This window comes from Pseudochaenichthys georgianus, chromosome 3 (assembly GCF_902827115.2).
Source record: "Pseudochaenichthys georgianus chromosome 3, fPseGeo1.2, whole genome shotgun sequence".
Lineage (NCBI taxonomy): Eukaryota > Metazoa > Chordata > Actinopteri > Perciformes > Channichthyidae > Pseudochaenichthys > Pseudochaenichthys georgianus.
Window position 1 is genome coordinate 39,467,016 of NC_047505.1, and position 13,224 is coordinate 39,480,239.

A 13,224-nucleotide genomic window follows, 5' to 3' on the forward strand; every position below is an offset into this window, starting at 1 on the left:
TGCAAGTGCTCACATCAGGTTTTCACGCTCTCGCATTTTGCACCATATCTACCTTCATAGAGTGGGCTATCAAGCCCTCAAACAGCGAGTCTGCAGCGGTGCTGACTTGAGACCGGCTGTCACTACCCGATCCGTCCCCCTGCCCGATCGGTACTGCGCATGTGCGAGATGGTCCGCCATATTGGAGAACTCCGGACGGCAACACCAGATGGACACTTGACACAGTGGCTTTTAGCAAAGCTCAAAAAGAAAACTCGAGAGAGATGAGTTATTGTTGTTACAACGTGACTTCACTATTATTTAACAACTCTTTTTATTGGGTTCTTTTATTTGGGGTTAAGTACATTGTCAGAATAAGTGAGGAATGAATTTAACTTCTGTTAGACAGGCATATGCCATACATGTTTGCACACATTCACAGTAAATATGTATTCAGTATGATAGCTGTCTAACAGAAGTTAAATCCATGTCTCACTTATTCTGACAATGTACTTAACCCCAAATAAAAGAACCCAATAAAAAGAGTTGTTAAATAATAGTGAAGTCACGTTGTAATAACAATAACTCATCTCTCTCGGTTTTTCTTTTTGAGCTTTGCTAAAAGCCACTGTGTCAAGTGTCCATCTCGGGTTGCCGTCCGGACTTCCGGACCATCTCGCACATGCGCAGTACCGATCGGGCAGGGGGACGGATCGGGTAGTGACTGTCACTACCCGATCCGTCACCCTACCCGATCGGTACTGCGCATGTACATGTACATTACATTACATTACATTACATTGCATTTAGCTGACGCTTTTATCCAAAGCGACTTACAATAAGTACATTCGACCAGGAAGACACAACCTTGAGGAAAACAGAATCATAAAGTACATCAGGTTTCATAGAGCCAATCAGTTCAAGTGCTACTCAACTGGCTTTAGATAAGCCAGTCCTTTATTAGTATATAAGTGCTCTGTTAGCAGTTCTTTGTTAGTCATTCTATCGCTCTAAGTGGAGTCGAAAGAGATGAGTTTTCAGTCTGCGCCGGAAGGTGTGTAAGCTTTCTGCCGTCCTGATGTCAATGGGGAGCTCATTCCACCATTTAGGAGCCAGGATAGCAAACCCACGTGTTTTTGCTGATGGGAACTTGGGTCCCCCTCGCAGTGAGGGTGCAGCGAGTCGTTTGGCTGATGCAGAGCGAAGTGCACGCGCTGGGGTGTACGGTTTAACCATGTCCTGGATATAGGAAGGGCCAGATCCATTCGCAGCATGGTACGCAAGTACCAGTGTCTTGAAGTGAATTCTAGCAGTTACTGGAAGCCAGTGGAGGGAGCGGAGGAGCGGAGTGGTGTGGGAAAATTTAGGAAGGTTGAAGACCAGACGAGCCGCTGCATTCTGGATGAGCTGCAGAGGTCGGATGGCACATGCAGGTAGACCAGCCAGGAGGGAGTTGCAGTATTCTAGGCGTGAGATGACGAGAGCCTGGACCAGAACCTGCGTCGCTTTCTGGGTCAGCTGGGGGCGTATCTTCCTGATGTTGAAAAGCGTGTATCTGCAGCAGCGGGTTGTAGCAGCGATATTTGCAGTGAAGGACAGGTTGTTATCCAGGATCACACCCAGATTCCTTGCAGTCTGGGTCGGGGAGACAGCAGAGGTGCCGATGTTGATGGTCAGGTCAAGAGTGGGACAATCTTTTCCCGGAAGGAAAAGCACTTCAGTTTTGTCAAGGTTGAGCTTGAGATGATGAGCAGACATCCACTGAGAGATGTCAGCTAAACAAGAAGAGATGCGTGCGACCACCTGGGTCTCTGAGCGGGGAAAGGACAGAATTAATTGGGTGTCGTCAGCGTAGCAGTGGTATGAAAAACCATGCGGGCTAATGACAGATCCGAGCGAGTTTGTGTACAGGGAGAAGAGGAGGGGACCAAGAACAGAGCCCTGAGGGACCCCTGTAGTTAATTGACAAGGGTCGGACTCGGACCCTCTCCAAGTTACCCTGTAGGTGCGGTCTTTGAGGTATGAGGTGAGGAGGGAAAGTGCAGAGCCTGAAACTCCAAGTTCTTGGAGAGTGTGAAGGAGGATCTGATGGTTCACCGTGTCGAATGCAGCAGACAGGTCCAACAGGATGATGACAGAGGAGAGGGAGGCTGCTTTAGCAGTGTGCAGTTCCTCAGTGACAGCAATGAGGGCAGTTTCTGTGGAGTGACCTGCCTTGAAACCAGACTGGTGCGGATCCAGAAGGTTGTTCTGATGGAGATAACAGGAGAGTTGTTTAAAGACAGCGCGTTCAAGTGTTTTAGACAGGAACGGGAGGAGAGAGACAGGCCTGTAGTTTATAACATCAGACGGGTTGAGAGTGGGTTTCTTCAGGAGAGGGTTTACTCTTGCCTCCTTGAGACTGTTTGGAAAGTGACCAGAAGTTAGAGAAGTGTTGATGAAATGGGTGAGAAACGGTAGAATATCAGGAGCGATAGTCTGAAGGAGGTTTGAAGGGATAGGGTCCAGAGGACAGGTGGTAGGGCGGGCAGAGGTAATGAGGGTAAGAACCTCACTTGGCGAGAGAGGGGAAAAAGTAGTTAGTGTGCCGGTTGACCGTCGGTCAGGTGATCCAGCGGTGAGTAGAGGTGAGTCAGAAAAAGACGAGCGAATATCGTCAACCTTTTTTTCAAAGTAGTTAACAAAGTCGCTTGACAGAAGGGAGGAGGGGGGAGGGGCTTTGGGAGGTTCCAAGAGGGTGGAGAAGATGGAAAATAGTTTTTTAGGATTGGAATAGGAAGATTGGATCTTGTCTTGAAAGAAAGTGCTTTTTGCCTGAGAGATGGAAGCAGAGAAAGAGGAGAGGAGAGCCTGATAGGTTAGGAGGTCGTCGCAATGTTTGGATTTCCACCGTTTCCGCTCGTCACGGAGGGGTAGGGTCGAGGGAGTGGTTTGGGATTGGGCCTTAGAATCATATTACCCCTCCTGTACCCGGGCCCGGTGACACGATGGAATCAAGAGAGCTCAGACCCTCACTTATATAGAGGTCAGAACATGTCATAAGTATAAATAGATACAAGCATAAATAAATGTAGGAATAAAAACATGAATAAATAAATACAGGAATAAATATGTTACAGTGTTTTCAAGGAGCTTTAGTGTGTGTGTGCTGTGGCTCAGCTGGAAAGCAGTTGACTCATGACCGCAGGGTCCCTGGTTCAACGACTGAACAATATGTATTTTTTGTTGTTTATAAAAGCTACAGCTAAATAAGATAATGTAGTTAATAAATGTATTCTTTGATATGGTTTAGCCTTTCTCAGGCTACAACGTGGTTAAGTTTATGAATATTATTAAGGAATACAAATCCCTCTTTGCAATGTTTAGCAGCCTCCTTAGGCTTTTCAATCACAATCATTAAACTGGAATAAATATAATATTGTTAACATGAAAATATGATTTAATGTTCGTTGTTTAGAGTTATTCTAAGGCTTTACTCAATGGGAACTCGGTATGAGATAGATATAGCACACTGTTGAGCAGTGGCGTAGCCAGGAATTATTGTGTGGGTGGGCCTGGAGAAATGTAGGTGGGCCAGGGGGAGACATATTAAGCGTGGGGTCTGAGCTGAAACTTCATTAATGATTTTTTAATGCACTAATAGAACATAAGCATAAATTAGCAGTGAAAACAAAAAACATAGGCACGGCGGCCTCAGAATGTGTGTACAACTGACATCCACATAGGGATGGGTATCGTTAAGGCTTTAACGGTACTACTACTTTTATCGATAGCGCTTATGCTTATGCTCCAGGTTCAGTACCAACAACATCATAAAGTATGCGGACGATACAACAGTGGTGGGACTCATCAGGGACAACAACGAACAGGCCTACAGGGAGGAGGTGAAACATCTGACAGACTGGTGTAACACCAACAACCTGATCCTGAATGTCGATAAAACAAAAGAGATCATTGTCGACTTCAGGAACAAAAAGCACTGTCACCCACCACTCCACATCAACGGCACAGCAGTGAAGACTACAGACAGCACCAAGTTCCTGGGGGTGCATATCACAAGCAGTCTGACCTGGTCCACTCACACTACATCACTATTTAAGAAGGCACAGCAGCGCCTACACTTCCTGCGCAGGTTGAGAAGAGCACAGCTTCCCCCTCCCATCCTCACCACGTTCTACAGAGGAACCATAGAGAGCGTGCTGACCAGCAGCGTGCATGTCCATCTGGTCGAGAGACTGCAACGCCAAAGACTGGAAGTCTCTGCAGAGAGTGGTCAGGACAGCAGAGAAGATCATCGGAGTTTCTCTCCCTCCCATCAGAGACACCGCTCAGAAACGCTGCCTGTTTTTGTATTGTCCTGTTCCTGTAAGCCAGTACAACAACATTTCGTTGTAATAGTACACTCTGTGTCTCGTTGAAATGACATAAAGTATGTCTATGTCTAAATCTTATCGATCGGGTCCTTTAACATTACTTTTATCGGTTCTTTTGGAGAAAAAAATAAGGTCAACTAACTAAACAAATTGTGAACAAAACTAACATTGCTTTTTATTTAAATTAAATACATAATATTTCACATCAAAAGAAACAACAATGTTTTAACAAATCGTATTAAATAATGTGATGACAGAACTGTAAACAGAATAGCTGAAACTTTAACAAAATAAATAATTCAGTTACCTCTAATCATTAACCCATGTTTGTATAATGTAGTTAACTCGGTGTGTTGCTGCTAGCATACATAACAGTGTTTCCGCCCTTACATGCTAAACTCTTATTCCACTTTTGGTAACGAGTATTGTCCACATCGACACGGCTATAGTTTAACCACACCTCGGAGTGCGTTCTCTCCGCCATCTCCTCCGTGTGTGTGTGTGTGTGTGTGTTGCTGCATGTAGCAGCTGCGTGTGTGTAAACTGCCCCGCCCCCTCGCACACAGACGGGGGAGAGATCTCTTAAACAGAGTTGGCGACACTTAAACTGCAATGTAATGTTTGTGTAGCAATAATACATACAACATATATCGGGGGCACAGGTTGTTTATCCTTGACAGTCGCACAGTGGGCACACACTGAGTGTTTTCATATTCAGCAAATGTGTACACGCTAAACTGCAGACCTCAAGAAGAAATAATACTTTCATTCACTCACGGCAAAAGTTACTTTACTTACTATAAAAACTCACGGTAAAAAAATGCACTCCCTATTCCATTGTCATGAAGGTGGAATCTAACTATATCCAGAATAAGTTTTATGGATCCAGGCTAGAAACATGTTTATTTCTGCTGTAAAGTTGGGCATTTTAACATGGGGGTCTATGGGAATTGCTCCTTTTTGCATCCATCCCCTGTCGGCCACTAGATGAACTGCAGTTTGTGGCACTTCCTTCTGGGCTTCCCGGCTCTGCGCTATGAAGCGCTGATTGGCTGTGGGTGGGCCAGACGTGCATGTGGGTGGGCCCAGGCCCACCCGGGCCCACCCACAGCTACGTCGCTGCTGTTGAGATGTCCAATCTGCCTGTTTTACCAACACATCCTCACTCCCAGGTCGGCCTATGTTGACGTTATGTCAAGTCCCCTGCCGGCTTTTTCTAACGCAAGGGGGGGGGCTTTAGCGTCCATTTTCAACGCAAGGGGAGGGCCCTTAGCGTCCATTTTCAGCTTTCCGGGATGTCCATATGCTTCTATGGATGCTCATGGAAGCACGGCATTCGTTTGTGTCGACTGCCCTTAAAGGCAATGAGAGCGTCCATTCTCATTGGATAACGGAGAATTGTACACCCGGAAGTAAGTATTCCCCTTACTGACAATTGATTTTACAGTGATATCTGCACTACTCATCCACTAAAAAACACCACATTATCCTTGTTAATCACACAACATTGATTGGTTTAAATTGTGTGCAATGCTTTTGTATTTTTCCCCTTCGATTCGGAGAAACAAATCTTTTTTCGGAGTAAAGGATGACAGAAGACACTACACTACCCAGAATCCCCAGCTATCGTTTGGACTACACCATGTCCTCTGTTTGACGTCACGTGATCTTCAAATTTCTCCCTGCAGAAAAAAAACATGGCCGAACTTCGTTTTATTCTCGGTGTAAAATGCCTGTTTTAAAGTTAGTTTGGCCAATAAAATGCCTTTTGATGTCATTTGATGCGAGAAATATGAGTTGTTATTTCAGATGATGTGTGCAGTGGTTGTACATGATCTTTAGTTTGCTAGTTATTACGAAGATTACGTCAGGAAATCGCGCCATTGTTACCAAGGTGGTTGCTAGGGACGCTGCTATCGATATTATGTCTGTTATGTTGTGTAACTGTTTAATGGTGTTATCTTTATTGCTACCCCCTTCCCCGTCAATGTATAGTGTTGGTCCACAGCGCAAACATATTAGTTTAACAAAATCCGCATCTAAAGATACGTTATTTTCCCCTGTGCAATTCCAGTCTCACATCTCAGAGCACATTGTCATTAACAAATACCGGAAACAGACCGAAAACATTTAAAAAAAATAAAATAATACCTTATTCCGAGTGTGCTTGCTTTTCTCTTTGAAAGTCATCATATACCGGCATTGTAATACACGGTTCGGCTGCATTACATATTACATATCTGCCGTAGTTCTGTATTTATAGAGCCCTGATGAGAAAACCTGTAGACAAACATGAGGAACTGAAAACGTGATGTGGATCATAAATATATCAGCCATTAAACAACATCTTACATTTCTTTTCACACAATACGTCTCCTTGCAGTATCAACACTAATTCGGCTCACTTTTATATTTGATCCAATTGGTAGATAGGCTGTATTTACACCATAAAGGTGCACAGCTGATATAAAGGGACACCTGGTGGTTAAAACATGTTATTGAATTTCATTATTTTTATTATTAGATATTAATAGGATCCTTATAAAGTATATTCATTAATCGTTATTCTCAACTAATAGTTCATTAAAGACTGTATATAATGACTATTTTGCACATCCCTTTCAAGATTTCAAGATGTTCTAAGGTTTATTGACATATTATATAGGCCTACACAACTATGGTGTAGTTCTGCACTGAATGAAAAACTTGGGTCGCAGGTTCCTCAACAGTGCATTACAAGACATCTATCAATATGTGTGCATACCTCCAGCAATGTTAACTATGTTGAAGCACTTATTTTAACTGATATTATACATAATGTATTATACTCTTATGAGATGTATGTAGCTATTTCATCTCCGGCCTTGTCAGGTATTGAACAATCAATAAATAAAGAACACAGAATTGTTAAATATAAAACACAGAATTTGTGTGATTATACTAAATGATTTACAAATAAACACAACTGCATATTTAACTTTTACACATGCTGATGTAACGCAAATGTTCCAACTTGGGATCAATAAAGTATATCTTATCTTAAGCTGATCGATGGCTACTGCCATATTTGCAAAATGTGCCTCTGAACCTTGACAAGTGCATGTTTCAAGCTTATCAATTAATGTAATGTAATGTAATGTTATCAATTAACAACAGGAGGGATCACAAACATAAGACCAGCTGTTAAATAAAGCTCTTCTGACATTAGCTGGCACGTGTGTATATATATTAATGCTGCCCATTATGGGCACGAGCAATTTTCACCCATTTATTAATTATATGTTAAATGTGAGTGTTTCCTATCCCCTAAACCTCCAGGGATGTACACAGTTTAATACTGGCAACTTCTTATTATGGGAAATACGAAAACGTCTTTTAAAACTACAACTCCCAGTAGAGACGTGCCATAGAGAACATGTTGCGAAACAGAATAGCCAGCATGTGTGGTTCTGGGGACGGGGTGGGGGAGGGGGGACGCGGTGGACCCGTTCAAATCCAGTTTCGGACAGTCTGCCGTGGTTCCATCCCATTTCAAGTGCTGTTCGAGGCTCGGTAACCCTCGGAGCACACTCTCCAATCACAGAGCTTGAGGACTATTACGGGGTTTGTCAAACAGAGCACATGGTGTAGTCCAAACGATAGCTTGGGATTCTGGGTAGTGTAGTGTCATCCTTTACTCCGAAAAAAGATTTGTTTCTCCGAATCGAAGGGGAAAAATACAAAAGCATTGCACACAATTTAAACCAATCAATGTTATGTAATTAACAAGGATAATCTGGTGTTTTTTAGTCGATGAGTAGTGCAGATATCACTGTAAAATCAATCGTCAGTAAGGGGAATACTCACTTCCGGGTGTACAATTCTCCGTTATCCAATGAGAATGGACGCTCTCATTGCCTTTAAGGGCAGTCGACACAAACGAATGCCGTGCTTCCATGAGCGTCCATAGAAGCATATGGACATGCTGGAAAGCTGAAAATGGACGCTAAGGGCCCTCCCCTTGCGTTGAAAATGGACGCTAAGGCCCCCCCCCTTGCGTTAGAAAAAGCCGGCAGGGGACTTGACATAACGTCAACATAGGCCGACCTGGGAGTGAGGATGTGTTGGTTTTACACACTTTGACCAAGAGGGGGGTTTGTGTTCAAATGAAGCCCATGATGAAGCCTCATGAGATAAACCCTTTTGCAAACCAATTGGCTGGAAAGCTTCAAAGCTTCATCTCACCATTAGTGATGGCAGTTTGACACTGAAGCTTCGAACGGAGCTTCAACCCTGGACTTCCTATTCCATAGAAGCAGTGCTTCGAAGCTTGCTTCAAATCACGTGACATATGACGTCCGAAGCAGCAACTGCTTCAAATCACGTGACATGTGACGTCCGAAGCAGCAACTGCTTCATTTCCTGAATGAATCACTTGACTGGTTCGCGGTCCATTCACGCGATTCAATGCACTGCCTCGTCTCGATTCTGACAGGTGACAGGTTGAAACAGTTTTGAATTTGAGTGCTTCAACACTTTATGACCGCTCTAAACAATGCGCAATGTGTGGGTTGTTGTCGTAGTTTGTGTTGTTGCTCTTGAGTTGTTGTTGGTATTGCATTTGAATTGTAGTATCATTATAGAGCAAGCTAGGAAGAAAGATAGGTCGTTCTGATCGGGAACACTTCGAAATGTGGAGAAATTGTGAACAAAAAGACAATTATCAGTAATATAAAAACAGTTAAATATTTCAAGGAATAGATAGCCCAGTGGGTACAGCCCCCTTATCTTCTCAATAACCCAATACACACAATTATCAATCGTTAATTGCAAATAGAACATGATATTCAGTCTTAGTGTGTGTGTGTGCATCGAATATTTTTCAAGGCAAATATACGTTAAACCAACTGCAGCCTTGCACTTCGCCAGGAGAGGTCGCTGTATCTGAAGCTTCGAGAAATGAACCTATTTCCGACACAATTGTCCAAGTGGTTCGATGCTTCATTCAAAGCTTCATTTTGCCATCACTACTCACCATCACTACTCAGTGGTACACTTGTCTGAAATAGTGCATTACAATAGACTAGAAGGCACGGCTGTCGCCCATCAGCTGTAGAGAGTTAATTCATTAAAGGGGCGTAGGCACACAGCTGTGACAACTCAGGAATCAGGACAAGCTTCCATTTTAGGCAGCTCTTTCATGGAGCGTTAGAGTCTAAGACTGACAAAGACATTAGAGTCCTGCGGGAGTCACGAGGGAGGCAAATCCTACTTTGATTGAGCTAAGTATCACTGGTGTTTTGTTTCTTTTTTAGCCCCTCATGCTATAATCATGTGTATTTTCTCCATTCCTGTTCATGTGTCTTCTCGCAATTATCACTGGCCCCGTGTATCTCCTAATCGATATAACCGGCCTGCTCTCGTCTATCCCACATGCTCCACTGCGATCCAACATAGTTACAGGTGGCCTGTGGAACTGCCAGTCAGCTGTTCCTAAGGCTGACTTCATCTCTGGATACGCTTCCCTGCAGTCTTTGGATTTCCTTGCTCTCACCGAGACCTGGATTACTCCATCCAACACATCCACCCCAGCAGCTCTCTCCACAGCATATTCCTTCTCCCATACACCCAGACCCACTGGCAGAGGAGGTGGTACTGGTCTCCTGCTCTCTCCCAAATGGAGCTTTTCCCTCTTCAAGCTACCTAACTTCACTCCTTCCACCTTTTGAATTCCATGCCGTCACAGTAACCCATTCTATACAATTAACCATTGTTGTTCTCTACCGTCCACCAGGCGCCTTGGGGGACTTCTTGGAGGAATTAGATAATCTCCTCTCACACATCCCTGAAACTGGCCCTCCCACTGTACTTCTCGGAAACTTCAACCTCCACACAGGGAAGATATCTGAACTAATATCTCTTTTAGCCTTTGAAAGCCTTTGCTTTCTCACTGTCTCCATCCCCACCAACTCATAAAGCTGGCAATGTCCTCGATCTCATATTCTCAAGGAACTGCTCTACTTCTAACCTCTCTGTAAACCCACTTCACACATCCGACCACTTTTTCATTTCATTCTCTCTACCCCTCTCCAAACATAAACTAATCTCTTCTAATTCTGCACCTGTCCGCCGTAACCTTTGTTCCCTCTCCCCCTCTACTCTGACCTCATCTGTGCTCTCAGCCCTCCCTTCCTCTGACTCGTTCCAACTCTTACCTCCAAACTCTGCTGCAGAAACTCTCCTCTCTACTCTCTCATCCTCTCTGGACTCTGTCTGTCCTCTCACATCTCGGCAGGCTCGTCAGTCCCCTCCTGCTCCCTGGCTAAATGAGGCACTGCGTGCTAATAGAACCATCCTTCGGGCAGCTGAGCGGAAATGGTGGAAATCCAAACACCCTGACGACCTCCTAACCTATCAGGCTCTCCTCTCCTCTTTCTCTGCTTCTCCCTTCCCCCTCCTCCCTCCTGTCAAGCGACTTTGTTAACTACTTTGAAAAAAAGGTTCCTGACATTCGCTCTTCTTTTTCCGACTCACCACTGGGTCACCAGACCCACCGTTCACCCACACACTAACCTCTTTTTCCCCTCTCTCTCCAAGTGAGGTTCTTACCCTCATTACCTCTGCCCGTCCTACCACCTGTCCTCTGGACCCTATCCCCTCAAACCTTCAGACTATCGCTCCTGATATTCTACCGTTTCTCACCCATCTCATCAACACTTCTCTAACTTCTGGTCACTTTCCAAACAGTCTCAAGGAGGCAAAAGTAAACCCTCTCCTAAAGAAACCTACTCTCAACCCGTCCGATGTTATAAACTACAGGCCTGTCTCTCTACTCCCGTTCTTGTCTAAAACACTTGAACGCGCTGTCTTTAAACAACTCTCCTGTTTTCTCCGTCAGAAGAACCTTCTGGATCCGCACCAGTCTGGTTTCAAGGCAGGTCACTCAACAGAAACTGCCCTCCTTGCTGTCACTGAGGAACTGCACACTGCCAAAGCAGTCTCCCTCTCCTCTGTCATCATCCTTTTGGACCTTGTTACGGCCGCTGATTCCCCGGTCCTATTTACTCTGTTCTGTGTGATATGTAAATAAACGGTGCAGTGGCCCTGATGTCACTGGCTGCCCATCCTCTGGTCCGCCTCGAAGACTGATTGGAGCTGACTCGCTCCAATCCCAGCGCAGAACCAGCGCACACCTTCCGGGGGAGGACTATAAAGCCGTTCGACTGTCATCATTCGGGAGGCTCTGTTGTGTGTGTACAGATGCCTCACGCTTCTTGCTTATTTGCTGTTAACTGTGTACCTCATGTGGTAGTGGTTACTGTTATTGTGATTTATGGTGTTTAGCTTAGGTAAGTACTACGATGAGTTGTTGTACTCACAGATAGCTGTGTTTGTCTACAGTCTCTTTTTGTTGTTCGTTTTGTTGTAAATCCTTATCTCTATTTTGAACAGGCTCATTTTATTAGTCCTCCTTTTGTTTGCTCTTTAGTTTAACCTGCGCCCTTTTGGCCTCTTGTTTGTGCCTGGCCATTTGCCTGCCTTTTTGTTTAACTTCTTGTATAAATAAATCCTTGTAACTTTACCAATTCCATTGCATTCAGACCTTCGCAATCTCCAAGAATTTGGAGTTTCAGGCTCTGCACTTTCCCTCCATACCTCAAAGACTGCACCTACAGGGTAACTTGTAGAGGGTCCGAGTCAGACCCTTGTCAATTAACTACAGGGGTCCCTCAGGGCTCTGTTCTTGGTCCTCTTCTCTTTGTACACAAATTCGCTCGGATCAGTCATTAGCCTGCATGGTTTTTCATACCACTGCTACGCTGACGACACCCAATAAATTCTGTCCTTTCCCCGCTCAGAGACCCAGGTCGTCACACGCATCTCTGCTAGTCTAGCTGACATCTCTCAGTGGATGTCTGCTCAACAAGTCAAGCTCAACCTTGACAAGACTAAACTGCTTTTCCTTTCGGGAAAAGATTGTCCCACTCTTGACCTAACAATCAACATCGGCACCTCAGTTGTTTCCCCGACTCAGACTGCAAGGAATCTGGGTGTGACCCGAGATAACAAACTGTCCTTCATTGCAAACATCGCTGCCACAACCCGCTGCTGCAGATACACTCTTTACAACATCAGGAGGATACGTCCCCTCCTGACCCAGAAAGCGACAACTTCTGGTCCAGGCTCTCGTCATCTCACGCCTAGACTACTGCAACTCCCTCCTGGCTGGTCTACCTTCATGTGCCATCCGACCTCTGCAGCTCATCCAGAATGCAGCGGCTTGTCTTGTCTTCAACCTTCCAACATTTTCACACACCACGCCGCTCCTCTGCTCCATTCATTGGCTTCCAGTAACTGCTAGAATCCACTGTAAGACAATGGTACTTGAGTACCATGCAGTGAATGGATCGGGCCCTTCCTACATCCACGACATGGTTAAACCATGCACTCCGCTCTGCATCAGCCAAACGGCTCGCTGCACCCGCACTGCGAGGGGGACCCAAGTTCCCATCAGCAAAAACGTCGGTTTGCTATCCTGGCTCCAAAATGGTGGAATGAGTTCCCATTGACATCAGGACAGCAGAAAGCCTACATATCTTCCGGTGCAGACTGAAAACTCATCTCTTTCGACTTCACTTCGAGCGATATAATTACTCACAAAGCACTTATATACTAATAAAGGACTGGCTTATCTAAAGCCAGTTGAGTAGCACTTGAAATTGTTTGGCTCTATGAAACCTGATGTACTTATATGATTCTGTTTTATTCAAGTTTGTATCTTCTTGGTTGAAAGCACTTATTGTAAGTCGCTTTGGATAAAAGAGACATTGATTGCAAAGTCACTATTTTAGTGACTATATTATGATAATGAATAAATACTGGGGTTGGTTAT

General features: G+C 44.6%; 1 protein-coding gene across 1 annotated transcript in view; it reads right to left on the reverse strand.

Annotated features, from left to right (window-relative positions):
• Positions 1-13,224, reverse strand: part of LOC117440892 (chromodomain Y-like protein 2) — a 61,684-nt gene that overhangs the window by 1,728 nt on the left and 46,732 nt on the right. The window lies entirely within an intron of this gene.